The 21,945-nt window shown below is 35.5% G+C and overlaps 1 protein-coding gene across 11 annotated transcripts in view; it reads right to left on the bottom strand.

Annotated features, from left to right (window-relative positions):
* The window catches only part of LOC110828488 (uncharacterized), a 727,302-nt gene that overhangs the window by 546,655 nt on the left and 158,702 nt on the right, over positions 1-21,945 (bottom strand). For 2 of the 11 annotated variants that reach the window (XM_087346526.1, XM_087346529.1), the window contains exon 1: positions 7,158-7,404. The exons of the other annotated variants lie outside the window; for them this stretch is intronic. The gene's annotated coding sequence lies outside the window, so the exon portion shown is untranslated. Of the gene's footprint in view, positions 1-7,157; positions 7,405-21,945 lie in introns of those variants that run through there. 11 annotated transcript variants of the gene reach the window in all.

The raw sequence follows: 21,945 nt of genomic DNA, 5'->3' as shown, positions 1-21,945 counted from the left end.
AATTAACTCAGCTTGTTCCACACATCCATTCTCGTCGTGGGCCTTGAGGGAGATGGTGCTTAGGTAATTTTTACCTCTAAACCGACCTGCGGGATCGTTTAACAGAACCTGACCTCCACAGACCAATTTTGTTTTGCCTGGCATTTCCCCTCACATGGCAAAACCTCGCGGCGGAGTCCGGGTCTTCCAATCGGTTACATTAAAGGTGAGCAGCCTTTCTATGCGGACGGTCAAATGATTTGGGATTTCGACAGTGAGAGAATGACAGACATTTACTACTGCTGAGGAGAATACTGATACAAATGTATGCACAACACCGAAGCGTAAGAACAAACACTCGCAAATAAAAAGAATTTAAAAATGTTCTAGATGTAGAAAAAAAACGTTAAAATCGTGTTACTGCGAAAACTTACATTGTCCCGTTGTTCAAATCATACGAAATTTAACACAAGAATATGAAAATTATTGTGGTTAATAACAAATTTTGTAAAATTAATAACAACTTCAAATCAAAATATTTGGAAGCAAACAATGTTTTTTTCAATAAACTGAATTGTTTGAACAAATACGCTCTTTTCAAGTTAATACTGTCCACGACATTGTTATTTCTTAGTGCGGCCCTCTGCGAAGATATGAATAGCCAACGTAGTCCCCTGTGAATGAAAAGATTGAATACCCCTGGGGAACATAACTTGGAAACGAATGGTAACTGTCTAATTAAGTGTACATATAACTAACTAACTCTACGGTACAGGATTAGTATAAAGGAAGCGGTAAGTTATTTGCTGTGATTAATAATATTGGACATCACGCCACAAACGTATGTGCAATGGGTAAAGTTCTAAATTGGGCACTAAGTAAGGTCAGTGTTCGATTCCACACACGCATCTCTTGTACCTAGCGTGTCAAACAGAGATACGCGTACCTCTGCCGGTAATCGAACTCGGTCCTCAACTTGTACCTTAGCACATCAACAAAGTCATCCCTTCTCCCAGATTTTACCACTGTTCAGTTAATAATTATTCACTCGATTGGTAATTCGCAGTTCTTGATTTCCAGTCATTGCCTTGTTTATCAGAGCCGCACATTAATTGTGGTATTAGCCAGTGTATTTCAGTAGGGCAATTTCATAAACAGTTTCTATAATATTAAAAGTGTATTTGTTATATAAAAGTATACAATGTTTTCACTAAAACATCTGATGACCCAAGGTACTTGGAATATTAGGCAGGCCTGAACTGTATATAAATAGAATTTCATCCACTAATGACTTTGTATACTTCTGCTCCGGGATGTCTCAGGTTTAAAATTGGCTTGGAAAATGGCTTTCCTGACTGATATTTTTCGTGGTTTTCAACTGTCCCTTTACTCAAAGCCTGGAATAGTGCCTTAAATTAGGTTCGGACCGATTTCTTTCATTTCCACTCCAATTCATTTTGCATTAATCATCACATCATTCGACCATGTAGGCATACAGCATGAACTAATATCATTGTCGTTAAATAAACCACAAATAAATAAATATAACTTCACGGGAGTTAAATGACAGCAGAAAAACGCTTTGGAAATAAAGGTGTTTAGGGTAACTTGAAAAGATAATGGCAAAATGGCGGAAGATCAGCAAATCGATCGCATAACCATACGAAACATCTCGTTCATGCTCGTAAGGTTTTTTACATGTCGTAAATCTACGACATGGGACCGCCAGCTTTACTTCCCCTCCGAAGGAAGTTGTGATACGGATTTTTATCACCCTTAAAAATCCATCGACCTCGGTCGGGTTTGAACCCGTGAACCTTGAGTCCAGTGGCGAGCACGCTAACCTAACAAAGGTACACACCATTTTATAACTTTTTTTTTCCATTATTTCATGCCAAATACACATTAGTATCGGAAGAAAGACCACCAATGCATGGAATACATTTTATGGAACGCTGTCATCTTTATGAACAGGTATGTTTGACAACCACAGGTTACCTATTGATTAAACTAAAAATAAAAGCTTAAAAATCCACTTTCGCCACTGAAATATTAACACTTGTGTTCTGCTTTATCAATGAAAAAAACCTGACCAGAGCATATTTTTACGAAGTAAAAGCAGAAATATGAACAAAATCCAAATTCATAACTTATAAATGACCTAAGTTGAGTTGCCTTGTGAAAATATTAATATGAACTGCTGTAGCACAAATCCTCCATCGCATATCTGTTGATATAAAGGTATGTCATGTTTTGAACTTTTTTAATACAAACGTGGTAAAATGTAATCCATCACGCCACTTGGGGCATGTGAGGACAGGTATGTGCCCTAAATGCGAGTTCCTTGCCTTCCCTTGCGAAGCTACAGCGTGTCACCAACTCATTCCAAACTCCACGTGCGATGCTGCAAAGCGAAGACTACCCATTTATACGACACGATAGGCAAGCCACGCTCTCACACAACTCCGCATCACTGACATGCCTAATCTAATTGTTGGCGAGCCCGGATACTTCACACTCAGAAAGTAAGCGGAGGAAAACCATAAACAAACATCATAAACTACGCTGTTTAAATGTTATTACTAACTAAACAACTAAACAACCAATAAAATAATTAAATAAATAAACTAAATGATTGTGTATTTTACCATCTCACTGAGCAACCAACTACCATATCAATCACAAACTAATCAATTAACTAACTCTGTGATGAAGGATATTCCTTTAAATCTAGATACAATTACTAAGGTGGTTAAAATATTTCCGTGTTTATGGAACCCTCATAAGCCAGCTACTGGACCCAGTTCTGAGCCAGATTTAATCCACCTCTCCCAATCTCAATTTAAAATTATTCCCCTACCTATTCCTAAACCATCCAACTGGTCACAAAAAATATTTCTCAGAACTTTGTATGTATGTATGTAATATCTCCAATGTGAGCCATTTCTTCATCCTCCTTGACTTGATCAAATGAAGACCATCTCACAAAATGTACAAACTCTTAACGCCTCATATAATTTCCTCCATCCTTATGTAACTTCTTCTTGGGTTGTATAATTCCCCTGAGCATTCTGTTCACAAACAAATTAAATCCTTTCTTTCGTCAAAGTAAAACCCCCAATAATTTGGGGTATGAAATCGAACGTGAAAATGATTAGCAAAAAACAGGTTGATGGGTGTCTTCTGGGTTGTTGCGCCGTGTAGTCTGGTAGATGTTCACCGACGTTTCAGAGGCCCTTGCTGCATCCATCATCAGGGCGCAACAACACAGAAGACAGCCCTCTCCAAACTCACAGCAATGAGGACCTCAAATCCTACATAAAAACAGGACTTTGCACGGCAGGAAGATAAATATCAAATTTACGCCCACGTGAAACAAAGCGTAAAATTATATTTCCGTATATTTTTAAATCGAACCTGTCCTGTATTAAAACAATCAAATCCGACCTTTTTCACCATATAAATTCACTGACATATCGGCAATATTGACTTTAGATTATGACATAGTTGAAGAAACCAATGAAAGAACGAGAGAGGATAAATTAAAAAGGCTTCCGAACATTCACCACAAACGTCAACAAGCAGCCGTCCCACTGTCTCTATTTTAACATAAATATCAGTCCAGAAATAATGACAGTCCCTCAAGAACAAACTTATGTTAACTCAAGGAAAGATAACATATGACGGATGTTGGAATGGAAGCCTGGCTTTTTCTGTTTTCTGACTTGAAATAGAATCAGATAATCGCACAACATAGTTACTGGTTGGTCTCCAAATTTCGTTTACTGAAACACAAGGATCCATTATCGTGTTCAAAGCGTACCGTGGATGAAGTTATTTATAATGTATCCCATGTACTAAATTCAACTTCGTGCTTTGGTGCTTTATCATAAACAACAGCATATCGTACCCAGTCAAAAACAGTGCATTATTTATGTATCCTTTTTTGAAACCTGCCTTTCATTTCTGCACAAGGCATCAGACTCAAGGGACCTCAAATCCTACTAAGACCCACGGTCTGCATTTTTAAAATAATAATAAGCAGTGCCTTAAATTAGGCCACGAACGCTTCCTTCCACATCCATTTAAATTCATTATTATCTTCTCATTCGACACTATATATATTTTGAGCTACTGAATAAGCGTCGTTAAATAAAATAACTTCACTTTTATCATACATATACACAATTAATTTAAGTATATCATAACGAGTTGCATTAAATAATCCCATATTTTCAATTCTGTTAGGTCTACATGCGAGTAGAAGGGCAGTCATGATAAAAAATAATAGTTTTTCCCCATTTAATTTAACAGAAACAATTAAAAATATTACGTGATTAGGCAGTGTGTGCAGACACGCTCACCGCGTGCAAGTTCTCGGCTGTTATTGCTTGAAAAGCGGTCCGCCCGTTCCTTCGGTTATCGCGACATTTCAAATCGGTGGCTACGGTATGGGTTTATAGCCCATTCGACACTGTAAATTTTGTAGCTAAATGCGGCCAACTCACGAATAGAACGTGCATGAATTGATTCATTAAAGACCCAATAAAAGGAACTCACCCACTCTTAAAATGTCATGCATATTAACGTTGCCATATCACTTCCTTCTATATGACAATCATTAAACGTTACCGTGATAGCAATTATACGTCTCTTTAAGTAACGCACCGCAATGTATGTTTTTGAAATATGCCAGGATGGAGGGGATTTTTACCGGTTAAAGTGGGCGTTGCGCGAAGGGCACGCAACATAGGTAACTTCTATTTAGACTACTCAGCATAACAACCCAGAAGACAGTTATTTTCATACTTACGGAATACTGCAACAGATCTAGAAAATATACTTCACCCAAAAACCGGTTTGTCACCCACGAATCCCCACCACCCGATCGGAGTTTCAAAACAGACAGGAACTAGACGGAAACAAGAGGAAAGTCTGCAGAAAGGATAAAACCGGGCAAGGATATTACTGAAATTCACAGATTATGTAACATGGTTTTAGTCCTATCGACTTATAGCAATTAATTTGATCAGCTACTATCGGATTTAAAAATTATCGATTTTTCAGTTTATGAAATTAATTTTTATTACGTGAAATTTAATACTTCCTGGCTGTTGTTGTTTCGGTTAGGAATAAGACTTGGCGTAGTTTTGTAAAGAACGTATTTAAGATACTACTTTATTTCAAGTAAAATTAACTAGCGCTAAACTAAGTAATTAGCGCAACACGAAGAAAGTATTTTGATGTCATTACCTTCATTAGGCACTGACACTATGACAATACATCGGGTTGCAGAAGGGAATAATTTCAGACGGTGGCAGCACTGCCTTAGTCGTCTCCTGAACTGGCTAAACTTAAGTTGATGAGGTTCTAATAGGCATCGAATAGGGACACATCGGATCGCTCAGGTCAGGGACATCGAAGGAATGACACTCAGGACTAAAGAAAAATGGTTACAACTTGTAGAGAGAATTATAAGATTAGTCCTACTGAAAGGAATGGAAAGAAAGAAGTATAGGAAGACCAAGGGAGAGATGGAAAAGCGAACAGCCAGAACATTTATTACATGAAGTAGAAAAATGAGAGATAGAAATGGAAGAAAATGAATAATATGATAATTATAGCCCCAATAATTGTGGTAAAGGATAAAGTGTTCGGAACTTCTTACAGTACTACCTACAATTTTACCCTGGGTGGAAAAGAAATAACAGACACCTGAAGCCATATCTGAGAACGTCGACAAAACACCGAGTCGGGAGTCCCTTGCTTTTGTAAGGCATAATTTGAGAAACTACAAACTGCAACGAAAAACATTTAATGTTAATGCAATTTGAAACAAAATAAATTGCAATCGCTAATTTTAACTACGGAAATGCCCGCTTAGGAACATAAGCACATTTTAACACTGAAGTACCGTCTTCGATTTACGCGTTTTCGTGTTTAAAGGCGCTTTCCATTAACGTAAGTGCTGTGTATCGGGGAAGCTGCACTTTGTGGTTTTTAATTTTATATAAATCCACGAAGTCTTTTCTGAGAAGCCGACAGTCACTTATATAGACAAAAAAATTTCCAGTGTTTTATAAAGCTCGGATGTTCATTACCGTGCTCACAAGGGTGTCCTAACCGTAGTATTATGGTCCTGTAGGAGAGATCCTGGAATCCTAAGTACGTGGGAAGGTCTCTTCAACGAGAAAATCGGTAAAAATTGATGAGGCCTAATTGTGTGACATTTCCCCACAGTGCACTCTTTGGAAGAGAATCTTCTGGAACTGCGAAAGAGAAATTAACAGTCATCATCATCATCAGCTTTATGGGATGGTCTAAAAATCCTGATCCGGCACAAGAGACCATTCTTTTCTAGGTCTCCCAGGTTATCTTCTTCTTCTTGGTTTACATTCATATACTGTTCTTTGAATCCGTCGGTCATCAATCCTGTTCAAGTGTTGTTTCCATTTGTTCCTATACTCTCCAGTCTTATCCTCTCTGATGGATTCATTTGTAAGATGATCCGTTAGTATGCATCCCTTCATCCGAAAGTAGACGGATTTCCGACGACTGGATCTGTTCCAGATCTTCCGTTTCAATAGTCCATCATTTACTTCCATAAATTAATATCGGCAATGACAATACTTTATAAAATTGTAACATGGTTTATTTGCGTACTTTGCCTTCCCTAAGGATTGCATGACCTTGCCACTGGTGGGGAAGCTCGTGTAAGCAAATGCACGTGGTACACCGACAGATGTAGAGAGTAGCCAGACAAAGAAACAATCCACTCGTCCTCCAGATTTGTCATTGTGCTACGGGCTGGTCACCCTTCCGCGTAAGCAGAAAAATATTAATAAAATGTATCATAAAGACAATTTTGGACTGGATAATGAACCTTCGGCCTGTATAAAAGCAATGAATATCTTGCACAGCTTCGTAACTGTCAACCCTTCAAAGCAAGACTCTGTTCTCTGAAATAAATTATTTTGAATAAGCTTAATGATCAAAATTATCTGAATTATGGAACTCTCTTAGCAATATTACTTGCTTCTGTGTCTCGTGTCTTCAAAAACTGTAACATATAAATGTGACATAGCCATTTATTTCCAACAGAAGATTCGCACAGTTAATATTTCACTCTTCTGTGCTTTTTATAAAAATATAATTAACTTTACTTTATGCCTACTCACAAAATGACGAGCGAAGATGCGAGACTGGAAATGACTGCTCGTATTCTCTCCCCCGTTTGTCTGTTTCTGCTTAGATCTTCAAGATGGTGGTATTATTCTCTACATCAGTTTACTTCGTTCGCACTGTGCAGTACGAATTTCGTTACATCTGCATTTATATAATGAAACTACAGAGCAAGTATTCACCGACCACGTTTAGTCATACACGTGTAAGACGCTATAATGTATGTGGAACATAAATGCTATTTTCGACTCTAGTACTGAACAGAGCATGCGCGTAGTGTGTTCTGCTTCCCCCCCCCCCACCCCCCACTCATAACCGGCCCACCTTCTGTAAGAAGCCAAGGTAAATGACGAGCACCGTATCTTTCCAGTGAAGATCTCTAGAGCTGTGACGTTTGAGTTGTGAAATAATTAGGCTACGTAATCCCTACCGTATATTTTACTGTGTAATTTTATTTAATCTTGAGCATTGCAGAATATTTCTCCATCAAAATTTATTATGTTTCTTGTATCCGCCATCGAGACTTCAAGGCCAACCCTTTGTAATTATCTCCCTATTACTAGATGCAAAATACTTTTCAAGTCAAGCTACATTTCAAATTTTCATAATTCCATAACCGTTGAACATCAGTCCCACATTCATATGACCTCAGAAATAGGATAGTAACAAACTCTATTTAAATTTATTCGCAAGTAATTCCTCATTTCTCTTCTCACATTAAATTACGTTATTTATCACATTTCACCGTACTGATTACATATCCTTATAGAAAAGTCCATATACATATAATTTAAATTAAATATGAATTGATTAAATTCAACAACAACCTAGAATTATTACCGACTTCTCGTCGATTCAGTGAAATGTTGCTTCCGCCTGCTTCCAAATACTTATGTCGTCACGGTTCATGATTCCCACGTCATTCCCATGTGATTCCACGCTGAATAAACCCCAAGGCTATTGTCAAATAAGAATGGATTTATTAAATATTAAATAAGGTCACAACATTGTAGCTGTCATTCAAACAACATTCAGTTTCAGTTCCAGGCAAGAAGTTTGTGAAAACCAACTTCAGATTGGAAACCATACACATTAGGCTTCGTATATTCTTACCTAAAATTAGGCGAAGAACATGGCATGTTTTAAGGTAACATGAGCAAATGGGCATACTGGTTTTTGGAATACATAAATTTCTAAAAAAAAATCTTTATAATTTTGCATCCTCTTTGAACTTTGTGTTCATTTATCACGGGTATTTATCTACTGCTGACAGCTGATGGTACCGGCGGTATGAAGCCTGAACTTTATAAGGGACAGAAGATATTCGTTAAAATATTACCCATCTCTAGCTCCTTCAAATAAAAGTTCTAATATTAACGCCATTCTCACCATTCAGTTTAGAATTTCCTCCAACCCGTCCCTATAAAAAGTTTACAAAACATATAAATGATTACTTACTACTGTTTTTTCCTACCGATGTGGAGCTTAATCTCTTTTAACCAGAGGGAATAAAGCAGAATGCGGGCGCATGAGAAAAGGGCACTTAAACAGAAATAGCCACGAGTTACTTCCTGTAACTCGTGGCTGAAGAATGTGCTACAAGGAGTTTCATAATTTATACCCTTCGCCAGATATTCTTAGTGTGACCACATACTGAAGCAGGAGATTATCTAAATATGTTCTGTACCAGGCGTAGGAAGATGAGAAATCAATTCAAGATTAGTCGGAAAATATGTAACTGAAATTTAACAAACTCAATGTCGCTTAATTGAATGTAACAGAAAGAAACGCTGACTGATATTCTGAGTTGTGATGCTGTGTAACCTTCTATGTGCTTACCAGAGTTCGAAATAGCCATCGCTTCCGTGTTAAGACTTATTTCCGTTTCTCAGGCTGAATAAACATTCTAAAACGCAACAAATTTTTAGAAATGTCACGGCTCGTAAAATCATACGTCGAAGCAACTTATGAGTATAATTAATGGATTTACACAGCAGTCTGCCGGATTGTTGGATTCTGTTAATTATCTGTTGGATACTAAATTTCGTTTTCCCAATTCGATATGTAACAATAGGATACATTCTGTATGATGCTGGGAGAAGTGATCTTAGCCCACTGTAAGAACTACCGTAAAATTTGCCTGCAGTCAGAAAAATACTTTAACAGTTTCAAACACAATTCATACAAATTTTGAACAAACGTCGTCTTGAGTTATCGTGATTTCTCTAACCTCTTACTTCTTCTTGGTAACCAAAATGTTTCAATATATAGACTTAACACTGTTTCTGTCGTAACAAGTTATGATTCTTGGTTGTTACGGAAATCTCAAGAGTGCTGTAGGATGATTAAAGGGTGATAATGAATTCTCTTTCGGCTTCCCTCTACTTGCCTTGCAAGTATCGTTAAAGAGACGAGATGAGTTAACTAGATTCCATACCAGGCATGAGCAAGGAGCTAATAGAAATTGAATTTAGGAGAAACATAAAATTATTTATAACGTTTCATGTAAAACAAGAAGTTCTGGGATAAAATTATAACGCCCACCTTCCTTCTTGTGGAACAACTAGGTACTACAAATTTGCAGTTATAATGCAGTTTAGAGATCCACAATTTATATTTGTCATCAGACTACATTAAATTTGAGATTTCAGATTCTCACGGCGACTAGTATTAACAGAAATATGGCTGTCTTCTGGGTTATTTTGCTGTCTCCATCATCAGAGCGATAATGCTCTGAAACGTCCGGAAACTTGTACCAGACTACACGGCGCAAGAACTCAGCAGACAGCCATCTTCATACGTTAAATGTCAGATGGATCTTCAAATTTCTCAACTTGGCCATGTTCGTAAATTTTAATATATATAGAAAGAATGCTCACACAAACTGCGTAGTATACAGATCCATATCAAATTATCTTAAATACTACATGCCTAGCCCCAATGATGTATTGCTTAGAGCCATAAAGTTGAAACTAAATATAGAAATTATGCTGACACCAGACAGCTGTTTTAAATTTTACAAACATTGCCTTAATGAAAATTGCGTTTTTCGATGTATTCTTTCGCATTAAATTTCAGTCCCCTGCACTCGTAAATGGCATTAATGTAGCTCTGGAGATTGTGTAACAATTATTAACAGAAACGTATTTTGTCTATAAATAAAAGACACAATTTAGAAGTTACATCACACGAACTCAACAAACCTATACATTTAATGGCTACCGAAAAAATGTTCAGTTCCATCTTTCTATGTAGAATAAACTTGACTAAATTCATAATTTACTGGCAATAGATTATAAGTGGGTGTACACTGGTAGCATGCATGTGTGTCTAAAACTGTTGAGTACTCTGAAAGTTATTCCCTGCATGCATTCTAACAGTTCTTCGTGACGACCATTTTTAATTTCCTGTCAGTTTAATTTATAACTTACCATAAAAAATAAAAGGCACAATAATCTTATTCCAGTTAAAATCTCAGCATGAAAAGATTAATTAATAAGATCGTCCCTTCCCGTTGATTGGTCTTATCAGATCTTACTGGCATTACGAACTTATAGCAGCCTTGGCAATGTCTACAGACCTCCATGAGACTGAGTCCTTCATAAGCCAATAGTCACCCAGCTTCTAAAGAAATTGTCCGTCTTTATGGAACCCAAAGGTTCATTGACATATTCGCAAGAACCTGCTATTATCATGAGCCGTATAAATCCTGAGTAAATCTTCATATCACATTCTGTTAAAGTCGATATTAGTATTACCATATTATGTAAGTCTGTGTGTCCAAATTCGTCTCCTTTCTTCAGATTTACAACCAAATTTCTACATTCATATCTCAGCTCTTCCGTACGTGCTACATGACTCACAAACCTTTTCCCTTTCGATTTGATAACCCTGGTGCAGAGCACAGATACTATAGGAGTTCAAGTTAAATATATTTTTTTCAAATGGGTACTAACTCTCCTGATTGGCCTTCGCATCACAACACAAAAAGCAAACAAACGCTATTATTTCGAGTGGGATTAAAATACCTTGCGGACGCCATTTGATTCAGTTTATTCAGAGTACAGATTATGAACATTTACCTGCAAGTAGAAAACAGTTCTACTACAGGCGAATATATAAGACGTCGCGTGCTTGTGTCATCTTTATTTTGTATGACAGCCCATTTGATTCATACCCCAGACGCCCGAGGCTTAAAAGCGAAATTGAACATAATGGTTCATTAGTCACCCGTGACGTCAGCACTTCTTTACCACCTCGAAGTAAAACTAGACTGCTGATATACTGAATGAACAGAAATTTATTTTTGACAAAATTTAATCAGAAAAGACAAAGTGAGATAAAAATAATATTTAAAAATTTTGTTTAGGAAGCGACAAACATTCAGGAGAGCTATGTATATATGCGAAGATAATATTAAAACTGACCTCAGACATAGAGTATAAAATGATGTGCTGTGTTGAACTAGCCCAGAATAGGGTCCGCTGATGGGCTCTTGAGAACACGGTGATAAACCTAAGAGTTCCTTACGAGGATAACATTTTTGGAATAGCCATCAACCAAATAAGAGAGACCAATTACAATGGTGGCAATTACCCAATAAGTTTTGAAACGTAGTATTTGGGACAGGATGAATAATAATAATAATAATGGGCCCATACTCAAGAACGGGAGTATTCTGTGTGAAAAATAGAATAATTTATACACTGATGATTTGTTGAACATCTTGACCGTAGGTCTAAACCAGAAGGGAGTCTATCGGTGATAATTCTGTTCCCGCATTCCAAGAAATGTAACAAATAAAGAAGTTAAAAGAGAACGAAGATATAAAGGTTTACAATATTTAGTCTGTTAACAAGAGCCTAACATTGTGTGTAGCATAGTTTGGTTTTGAATTTAGCAGTTTTTCTTCAACTATTTCCATTGTATACACCAACTCCCTTACTCAGAAACAATGGCTGTTACCACTCCACAAATTGTTTGTATTTGACAATGTCAGTGAAAATATATTCACTTGTCGTCTCCAAACTCTGCAAGCCAACTGACTGTCGGTGGTTTATAATGTTCATGTTTTCAAAACTACCACGGAAATATATCAACAAATTAAGGCATATATTTTTGAATTAAATTTATGATGAAAATACAACACTTAAGACATTAACCGTGATAAAGTGTTGCAGACGGGCTACTGCTGAATAAAAATGTATAATTTAACCCCTGAATTTAAAAAACGTATTCCTGGAGCACTACAATTTAAATTCTTATATTTTTTAAACATGATAATCTGTAGATTGTTTAGAATTAATATTCTGAAGTCTATGAACCTAGCACATCAAAATATCGTCCACAAAATAATTGCTGCTTATTATGTTTTTCAGTGATGCGTTGAAACAGTTGGATTACAAGATTACAACAATGCGATGGCAATTATTTCTCCGGCGCTAATTACTGAGTTTTCTGCAAATATTTAATAAAATAATGAATGTGTTTCAGATCCCCCTATAACGTTTAATCGAGATAGTGTTATCTAATTTGAATAATTAGCTAGACAGATCTACCCCGAAATATGTAATTACGCCATTTAGTACACCCCTGGGAAGAATTAAGTGATGTTACTTAAACACGTCCCGTATAGGTTTAATCAAACTAAGTCAAATGACTCGGAAGACACACGTAAAAGTTAATTTAAACGCTTAACAAACTAAACTTAAGTACAGGACTATGAACTTACACTTAGCACTTAGGCCTACTACATATTTAAGACGGAAGTACTTGGAAAGTGTCTCAAAGCACTGACGAGTTTGGCCTATATTTGAAACGTCCATGTAGCTTCTTTAAGCAACGCGATATTTAAATTTAATTAAACCGAAATAAACATTTAGGCCGTACACGTAATATTCAATAACATAATTGTCATATTTTAAGTCTGATCAAAATGTGTCAATGTACCCCAGAAATAGGTGCGAATTTTAAGTTGCGCCTATAAAACAGATAAAATCTACCAAATAATACCAATAACATTTAGTGTAGGCCTACAAAATAGACGAAATTTGAACAAAATCGGCACTGTAGTTTTGGCCTTCCTATTGGTTCAGCTGAACTTAAGGTGAAATAGTACGTGGTTTTCTAAGCCTTTCTTAGGAACTCGCTTAAAACACTTGCTCGGTGCGTTTTAACATTCATTATCGATAGTTTTTTACTTATGATTAATAAAAAAGCATTCCGTATAACCTACATCTGACAGTTTTCTTGGAAAATAATATTTTCACATTTTGATAACCTCTGCTGTAGGTTATTCTCAGAGAACGCGACATGGGCGTCCTTTCGAAGCCCCGAGTAACTGCAGGTCATTCCGTCAACCCCAGGCGCTGCCTTTATGCTGAAGGAAATCTCTTCACCAAATATTTTTCTTTAAATTACGGTCTAGAAATCTTTATTTTTTGAAGCTACGTGGAGCCGCTACTTTGCCTCTGGGTCATCATTATTTCGAAAAGTAAAGAACCATTTCTGCTCAACCTTCAATAGCAGCAATTACTGGGGGAATTTCTGAAAGCTGAACTTTTACTTATAGCTACAACGGAAATTGTTTTGTGGAATCTAATTTTAAAATTGCTGGGCAATTGAGGGGGACGACGAATATATTATTGGTGAACCATATATTTACGCATCCCGTCTCGTGTTCCAAGACCAAAAGTTTTCTTATAAAATAGGTTTATTCAATACAATAACGCACCTATTTTAATCTCTCAGCAAAATTTTGAAGGGGAGAGAGCAAATTATTATTGGCCTTCAGAAATACCCTGCGATGCTGACGTTGCTATGTCGGAATGAGACGCGATAACTTAGTCGGAACGGAAAATGATTCCTCTAAGCGGCATCACATCCATACCGGTATAGGGGCTAGTCCACAGTTTCTAAGCTGGGAAAAGGGAAAAAAAAGTTAAGAGTCCCGCTGATTACACCTCTATAATCGATGTTTAGAATTCCCAGATTTTTACATTTGCCCTCTATTTCTCTTTACAGCCTGCTAACTCTTATTTAATACTGCAGACATTAAGATAACTTCAATTTATCTTTATTCGGTAAAATAAATATCACCAGTCCGTAGCATTCCTTTAGCAGACCAGTCAGTCAAATAACCACAAATTTCGAAAGAATTATCGAAAAATCGAACGATTAAGAAGACAAAAATGAAACGAGAAAAGCAGAAAAAATCTTTAAATGTTAAGTTTCAGATACCCACATAAAATAGTTCGTGAAGTTCTCGTGATCTTGTGTTTTCTGGGTTGATACGTAAAGTTCCTTCACGCTACCAAAGAGGCTCATTCACCTCCAGATCACATTTGGGCTGTCGTCTTCCCTACAACCACACTCAGATGCTTAGGTCAGGCACGTACTACTAAAACTGTGTGTGGCGCATACGACTTTGCACTAGATTCAGCCACCCCCCACAAAGAGAAGCAGAAAATATAAGATCCCTTCAGCAACATCTGCTGCTGTGTTTTGAGGCGCGCCGCTTAAGTAACACGTACGAATTTATTTCTTCTACTGCAGTCGGATCATATATTAAATGCAGAAGATCAAATGGTATATAATATCAGCACTGCTCTCAATTACCAGAACAACGTCACATCATTCTATCGTAATCAATCGCATTTTATACACCATACGAACTTATTGACTGTGCTTTCTCTGTAGCATGATATAAATCAGGATGTAATAATTATTTAATACAAGGAATCTCCTACTTTAACGCCACTTAGCACCTACGATTCTTATTAATGTGGCTCTGGTGACCGAGTCCTGGTCCAGATATTTCTTTGTAGTAAACGCATCTGCCACAGGACTGAATCGTGGTGCCACTGAATTATATGTGAAGGAACTACAGCCATCTTATTGCAGAAGACCGATTCGTAGGCGCATAACAAGAGCAGACCTATACATTTCAAAGGCACGTCACTAGATAATTACAGAAGACTCATAGATGCATACCCATTGCAGACATTGCAGAAAGTAACACCATATAATTTCTGAAGACAAAGTCACGGTAAAAGAACAGTTACATCTTCAGAAGAGAAGCCATGGCATATAGATAATGCTCAAAAAAACATGCATAGATATTTTAATACCGAATATCAACCTTGTGTGAAACACCTTTTAGGGACACGCTGTAATTTATGAACAATGCGCTGTTTAATTCTGGAACGGAGAGTCATGGCGGTATAAGAATTAAGTTCGCTGAAGTAATACCATGGTCTTTTCAACGACGATACTTTTACGAGTAGTCAGTCGACATAAACGCACGAAGATATGAAAAAATAGAAACATATCTTATTTAGCAATTTGATCACAATAAAGTGAGAAATGTCCTTTCCGCGCTCACCTCTGTATACAATACACAGGAATCGAAACATATCTCCAAACATACGCATGACACATCTTTTTGAATACTTTTTGCTGTTTTATTCATATTTTTGTTTTAAATTGTTTCATTGTGTTTTTTCAATGCTAACCTATAATTAACTTTTCAGTTCTTGCCAATTTCATTAATAAATTAATTGAATTATTAGGCTTGTCATTACTTTTATCATAACTGTCATTATTCTGAAGCTTAATTTTTATAATTTTCCTTGTGTTATAATAATGATTTATATTATATGATTTAACTTCTGTTTTTGCCACTAATGATGACCTCTTGAGGTCGAAACCCGTTTGGCATCAGTGTCCTTCATAGTGTAAACATTTCTCTTTGTATGCATATTTTTATATTCCAATACACTACACGGTATGCAAGGTTTTAAGAATAATGTCAATTTTTATTCACAAAAAACTTTATAAATTATTATATTTTCTGTTTCTCTACGTTTGGAATTTTCTTACTGAAGTGTAACATATCGAAATAATATTATCAGATACTTAGTACTAAATACAGAAATATATTTTTTTACAAAATCACATATGTATAACATTTTTTGGGAAGACAGTAGCCATAATACTTTTTTTAAGATCAGAAGGACGCGCTATGTATTAATGATTAAGATCGTCTGGATCGAAATGACTGGTGAACAAAGAGATCCTACTTTTTTAACATTTGGTTGAAGTATTTAATTGACCTAGCAGAGTTGTAAACGTTTTATCAGCGGCAAACAATTATAAAGCCATTTTTTAAATTACCTCATTTATCACGAGAGATGGGAAACACTTTGTTCATTACACCGCATTTGATCTTTGGTTTTTCATTCCAATACTGTTTCCAGCGATGTGTACGATTTTGACAGACATTTCCTGCCAATTGGGAGCAATGACGTCATGAATAGCACACTTATATGAACAAATAATCGCCTGTGTTGTACGGACAATATGGAATTACCGGTATCAGGAAGATTAATTTTTTCTCTATGGTTTAATAACAATCATGTTCCAACACCACATTCAGCAGCTGCGTTACGTATACAATTGTGGTTGGTAGTTGAATTTTAACCGATTTACAACCTGAAGTTAATGCAACGAAATGACATTAACTTGTTGCCTTTACATGGAATTCTATATCTGCATTCATGTAGGCCTACGTACGTAACACTGTAACTGGATGAGAGTATAATCAAATTCGTAATTTAGTCAATGTGTGAAGGGTACCAAGTTGTGGATTCTCTGTTTTCTGTAGGTCTGCTTGTCGTAGATACAAAGCGGGTTTCGGAAAGAGTCCATGTTAAATGTTTCCTAACTGTTCTTTTAATTTCCACTGTATCATCCATATGATAATCTCTGCTCAGAATGTTAAGCATGTCTAGACGATTCCTTACTGTTGCGTATTATTTATACGTGCTCTTTGAATCTAATCTGGAATGTGCTATCTTTTCGGCCTATCCAGTAAAGTTGACAGTCTTCGTATTAAAGTTTGTAAACTTAACACTTAAGAATCGATCATAAAATTTGCAGTTGATAAAATGTCGTTCTAAAAATAGGTTTAAAAACATACTTCTTTTCCTCTCCCAATTTTATTTATTTCTCTATTAATCTTACTTTAATTTATTATTCACTATTTCTCTCAAATCTTACATTACGGCCTGTATTTTAATTTCCAGTACAGTATAATAATTTTATAACCATTTTCACATCCATTAACTGCCAATACTCTTTGTAAACAAAAGGTAATAAGAGTAATAAGGCACCTAATTTATACTTGCGAGAGACAACAAGTAAACAAATCGACACCTATCGAACACGTATTCGATAAACACACATGCTTGTTTCATGTACAAACAAGATGGAGGGGTTGCCAGTAAAAATAGCAGCTACACTACGTAATGGCCATATCGTGCTCACACGTTCTAATAAATGAGGGCCTTGGCGCGTGATAACCACATAACTACTTCTGGAAGTTTGGGTGTTCATTATTTCTGCACGATCCTAAACCTCCTCCTGGCTAGATACACATATCATCTACTGAAGAACAGCCTCACGCAGTTTTCCATTACAGAGCTGAAAAGATGGCGGATAATGATTTCACTTGCATCTTGTTGGTTTTAATTGTCGTTTGAGTGGTCCCAACGAGTAAGAACATTTTGTGATCTCAACACATCCGGAACAAGCTACGAATTAACAATGATTAAATTTTGTCTAGAATTAGCATCAGTCACGTAAAGATATGGTACAAGTATTAATTTAGTCCTCAAGAATATTTTATTCAGGTGAAATCGGGACAATTGTGCAACGGTACACCAAATTGTTTGCAGAGACAGCAAGGTTACAAAGTAAAAAACAAGGTAGGCCAGTTCTAAATACTGTATTATGTAAACGCTTATGATAGTTGTACTCTGGTGTAACGTTTTAGTTGCCTTCTTACGAGACGCCATTCTGTTCTACTACAACACACCAATTTCTTACACAGAAAATCTGTTACATTAAATAACACAAACGTCCCAAATATCATGAGTAATAAATGTCTATTTCAGTTCTCTGTATGAAGTGATGGCACGCACATGAGACACGCTGAAAAATTGTGAATTATTAATTGTGTACATGCTAATATGTATTATCTATTACTGTCACATATTATTACGTCACAAATATTTTAGGTTGTGCATTATTTGTGTGTGTTTCCATTATGAGATTTAATAGATGCATATTTCATATAGAAATATAGCAAGACAAGAATTGGTTGGTTTGTTGGTGATCACTTCATAAAGTCAATATTTTCAGTAGATTAAATTGTATTATATTCTTTAATTAAGCAAAGATAAGGGATTATTCTAACTGTTATAAGATTCTTCGTTAAGATTATCAATAAAATATGTATTTTTAAGTACATGTTTATATTTTCCATCATTCTTGACAGGTAATTAACTAGTTTCAAAAAAATAATATTGTATATAATCTTGGACTTCAAAATTTAAGATAAAAAAAAATCGTTCCAGTTAAAAGTCTTCCTTGGACAGTACGTTCTTCTACAGATTTCCAAAAACTCGTTTTCGTTTTGGGTCGTAATGCAAAACTCTTGGGTATAACTTTCTTCTGTCTTTTACGCTATGTTTCTGTAAATTTAAATTCTATATATGACATGTTCTCAATCTGTACTTTTCGAAAACTCTAAATTCAAAAAGAGTTTCATGTATTTATTTTTTAAGTTATCGTGATATTTGTTACACATATGGTAAATGTTTGTGTCAACATAAAAAATGGAAAAGAAGTGAAGATTCTGGCGACACTATTAGGCTACGTCTACACTTTTTTGACTGAGTCTGACTGTGTGTTTGCAGTTGGGGCCGTATTTAAAAGCACGGTCAATATTATCAATTCTTCAACATTGCATATTTCCATACCTATTTACTCAAACAAATATTACGTTATTAGTGTGATCAAGAAAGATTAGATGAGAATAAACAACTCGAATGATTGATAGGAGGAAAATTGCATACAAAATGGTGGTCGTAAAACTTGAACAGAAGAATACAATTGGAAAGACTAAGTGTATATGATTGAATCATAATAGAATGGATCTTAAAAAATAGTCTGCGAGTATGTGTACTGAATTAATGTGACTTACTGGGACCGGCGACGGGCACCAGCGGTGTAAAGCGATGCTACAATAAACTACATTACTATTCAAAACAAAAATGTTCAATCCCGTCTACTCTGACGGGTCATAGGCTAGGTTAATTAAAGTTATGATACGCTTAAAAAAATTGACCGACAGTAAATTTTTAAACCACAGAAAACCATAAAACTTGATATTGTTGACAGGAATAAATATTTGATGCACATGTACATGGAAATCGGCTGATTACTTTTCTCAGAAACGCTGATATTGTATGTCCAATACTGCAGTGACACCAGTCATCATGAATTTCTGATGAAATTGTATTTAAATGCTTATCTGCTTTTATTACAGTGTGCAGTATCATCCACTGTTCAACATGGATGTGCAGATGTGGGAAATGAAAAAAATTCTTAAATTAGTATGTAAGCAAATATGATCTGATATTATATAATTTTGGAATACAGCTTTCAGATGAGAAAGACGAATCATAGTATTCAATGCAGAGCAATTTGATGTGACTATCGTATGCAGTATTTAATTTAATCTGTGTATGAATGGGTGTTTAAAGAGTTTTTATCCATTATAATTCTTGATGTTGACATATGAAGTACACAAACCGCGAAATATATATAGAAAGTAATGGAAAGTAAGCAACACGAGAAAAATGTAATATGAAAATATAGCTACAATAAAAAAAGAAAAAGAACTTAATTTTGTTAAGAAAATCTCGCCAACTCTTTCCACGGTGATTTTAATTAAGGTTTTTAAAACCTTCTAAATGTAAAAGGCTAGGAAATTTAACTATCGACAACTACCATGTTGTGGAACTTCTCTAAACAACAAATTCAGTAACAGTATTTTTAAACGAGTTATCCCGTTTGTGGTATGGACAGAATTACATTAATTTCTTATCACTATTTTAAAAGCGCGCAGTGTATTCAAAAAACGCTGTTTGATAGCGAGGGAGAAATTTAGCGCATTCCAACTGCTCGCATATCCAAAACTGACTCTTAGTACAGAGTTTCTGCCTTTGCCGTAAACATATTTGCTTCGGGTACCTGGCCATTTAGTGACAAACGTAGGCAGTCTACTTGTACATTGTGATCAGAACTTTTGTAAAAAAGGTAAGATTTTAGGTTTCAAAATGGCGAGAATGAGAATGGCTGTCTTCTGTGATACTTCGCCGTGTAGTCTCATAGAAATTGACTGCCCTATCCGAAGTGTTTATTGCCTCCATCATCAGGCGAAATAACCTTTTCCATGCTGTTCTATTACTGTATGTACACGTATTGGATAATATCTGTTGCTGTAAAGATAAAAATAGTTACCTTTTCTGTTTATAGATGGCGGAAAGAAATTTCTGCAGAAAAGTTATGGGACCATATTCGTGTGTGTGACAGCAAATGTTAAGACACGGTTTCAGAACTGATCACTGAGTCGTTTCTCCATGTCACTGTTTTGGGTGTCGAGGAATTAGGCCAAAGTTTCTCTTTAATTTATGTACTATTTTATTTCTGCGTACGGCTCTCAAATTTGTAATTCCTTTCTTTTAGCGACATTATTTTTTAATCTCCTCGCATGTAATGTGAAAGATTTATTCAATCTTTATTTCTGACTGTTCAAGATTAATTGCTGAAATAATATCGATAATATTTCTCGGTTATTTAAACAGATTTATTATCACAATACTATTGTTATTATTTTACAACTGTAACAACCTAATTTCAAAGTTTGCTATATTTGTATTGTATTTAGTAACTTTTCAAAATTTAATGACAGAAATTATATAATACAATAATGTAATTAATTACTGACCAGTTCTAATGGTAGCATGTTGAAAACAACTAAAAGTAGACACTTGTAACCTCAGGATGTTCACAGGATTGTGGTTGATGTAACGTGAATATACACGAGAGTAAATTTATTCAAATAATTTTAATCAGTAAAACCACGATGTCATGTCTTAATAAGGGGCAGTGTTTTAGTCAATATGACAATGTTAGATTAATATCTGAACATTCGAGATAATTTAAACTATTTTTATTCATTAGTAAATAAATATATATCTATCGTATTTATCATCTATAGACTATTATTGAATATGTAAATCTGACTGAAGTTTTTCTCTTTTCACTTCTTGCAACTCTATTTTATATATCACAAGTTCATTTTATTATTGTAAATTAAACAAAATCGGCCGTATTACGTGACAAACACCAGATTTTCGGTTTCCAAAAACCTTACCCTGAACTGATACATAAGATAACACCTTAATTTCATAATGTGATGTTTCTGTAAACTAAATTGAAAAATTATTACACGGGCACATGGAAAGTCTGTAGTTACAGCTTACTTTTGAAATTGAATAAATAGTTTTTGTTAATAATTTTTCGTTGGTCCAACGTTCACCTTTAGGCTTCGCCTCTAGAAACAATGCCATTAATTGAGGAAGATGACTTGTGCTCAAATTCTCACAGGATCTAATTTCACCCTCTTTTTACACCCCTTTTAAAAAACAAACGCAGCATGAATATTCATCAATTTCCATCCCTAAAATATCATATGTTGAATAATACAAACAACCTACCGACGAAAGCTAGGGGAGGTCTGCATTATTCTTACAAAAATCCATATCAAAGAATTACGTTTAGACAATTTCCCTTTCCCCGACACAATAACTCAGAATCAACCACACTGAGCCCTATTGATCTTTTTAGTCTCATTATGTATTTTTTCGGCTTAAT

Source organism: Zootermopsis nevadensis, unplaced genomic scaffold, assembly GCF_977971745.1.
Source record: "Zootermopsis nevadensis isolate Lab colony 2312 unplaced genomic scaffold, Znev_1.0 Znev_ptg000010l, whole genome shotgun sequence".
In the NCBI taxonomy this organism is placed as follows: Eukaryota; Metazoa; Arthropoda; class Insecta; order Blattodea; family Termopsidae; genus Zootermopsis; species Zootermopsis nevadensis.
Note: the sequence above shows the minus strand (reverse complement) of the source record. Positions and strands in the feature narration are given on the sequence as shown.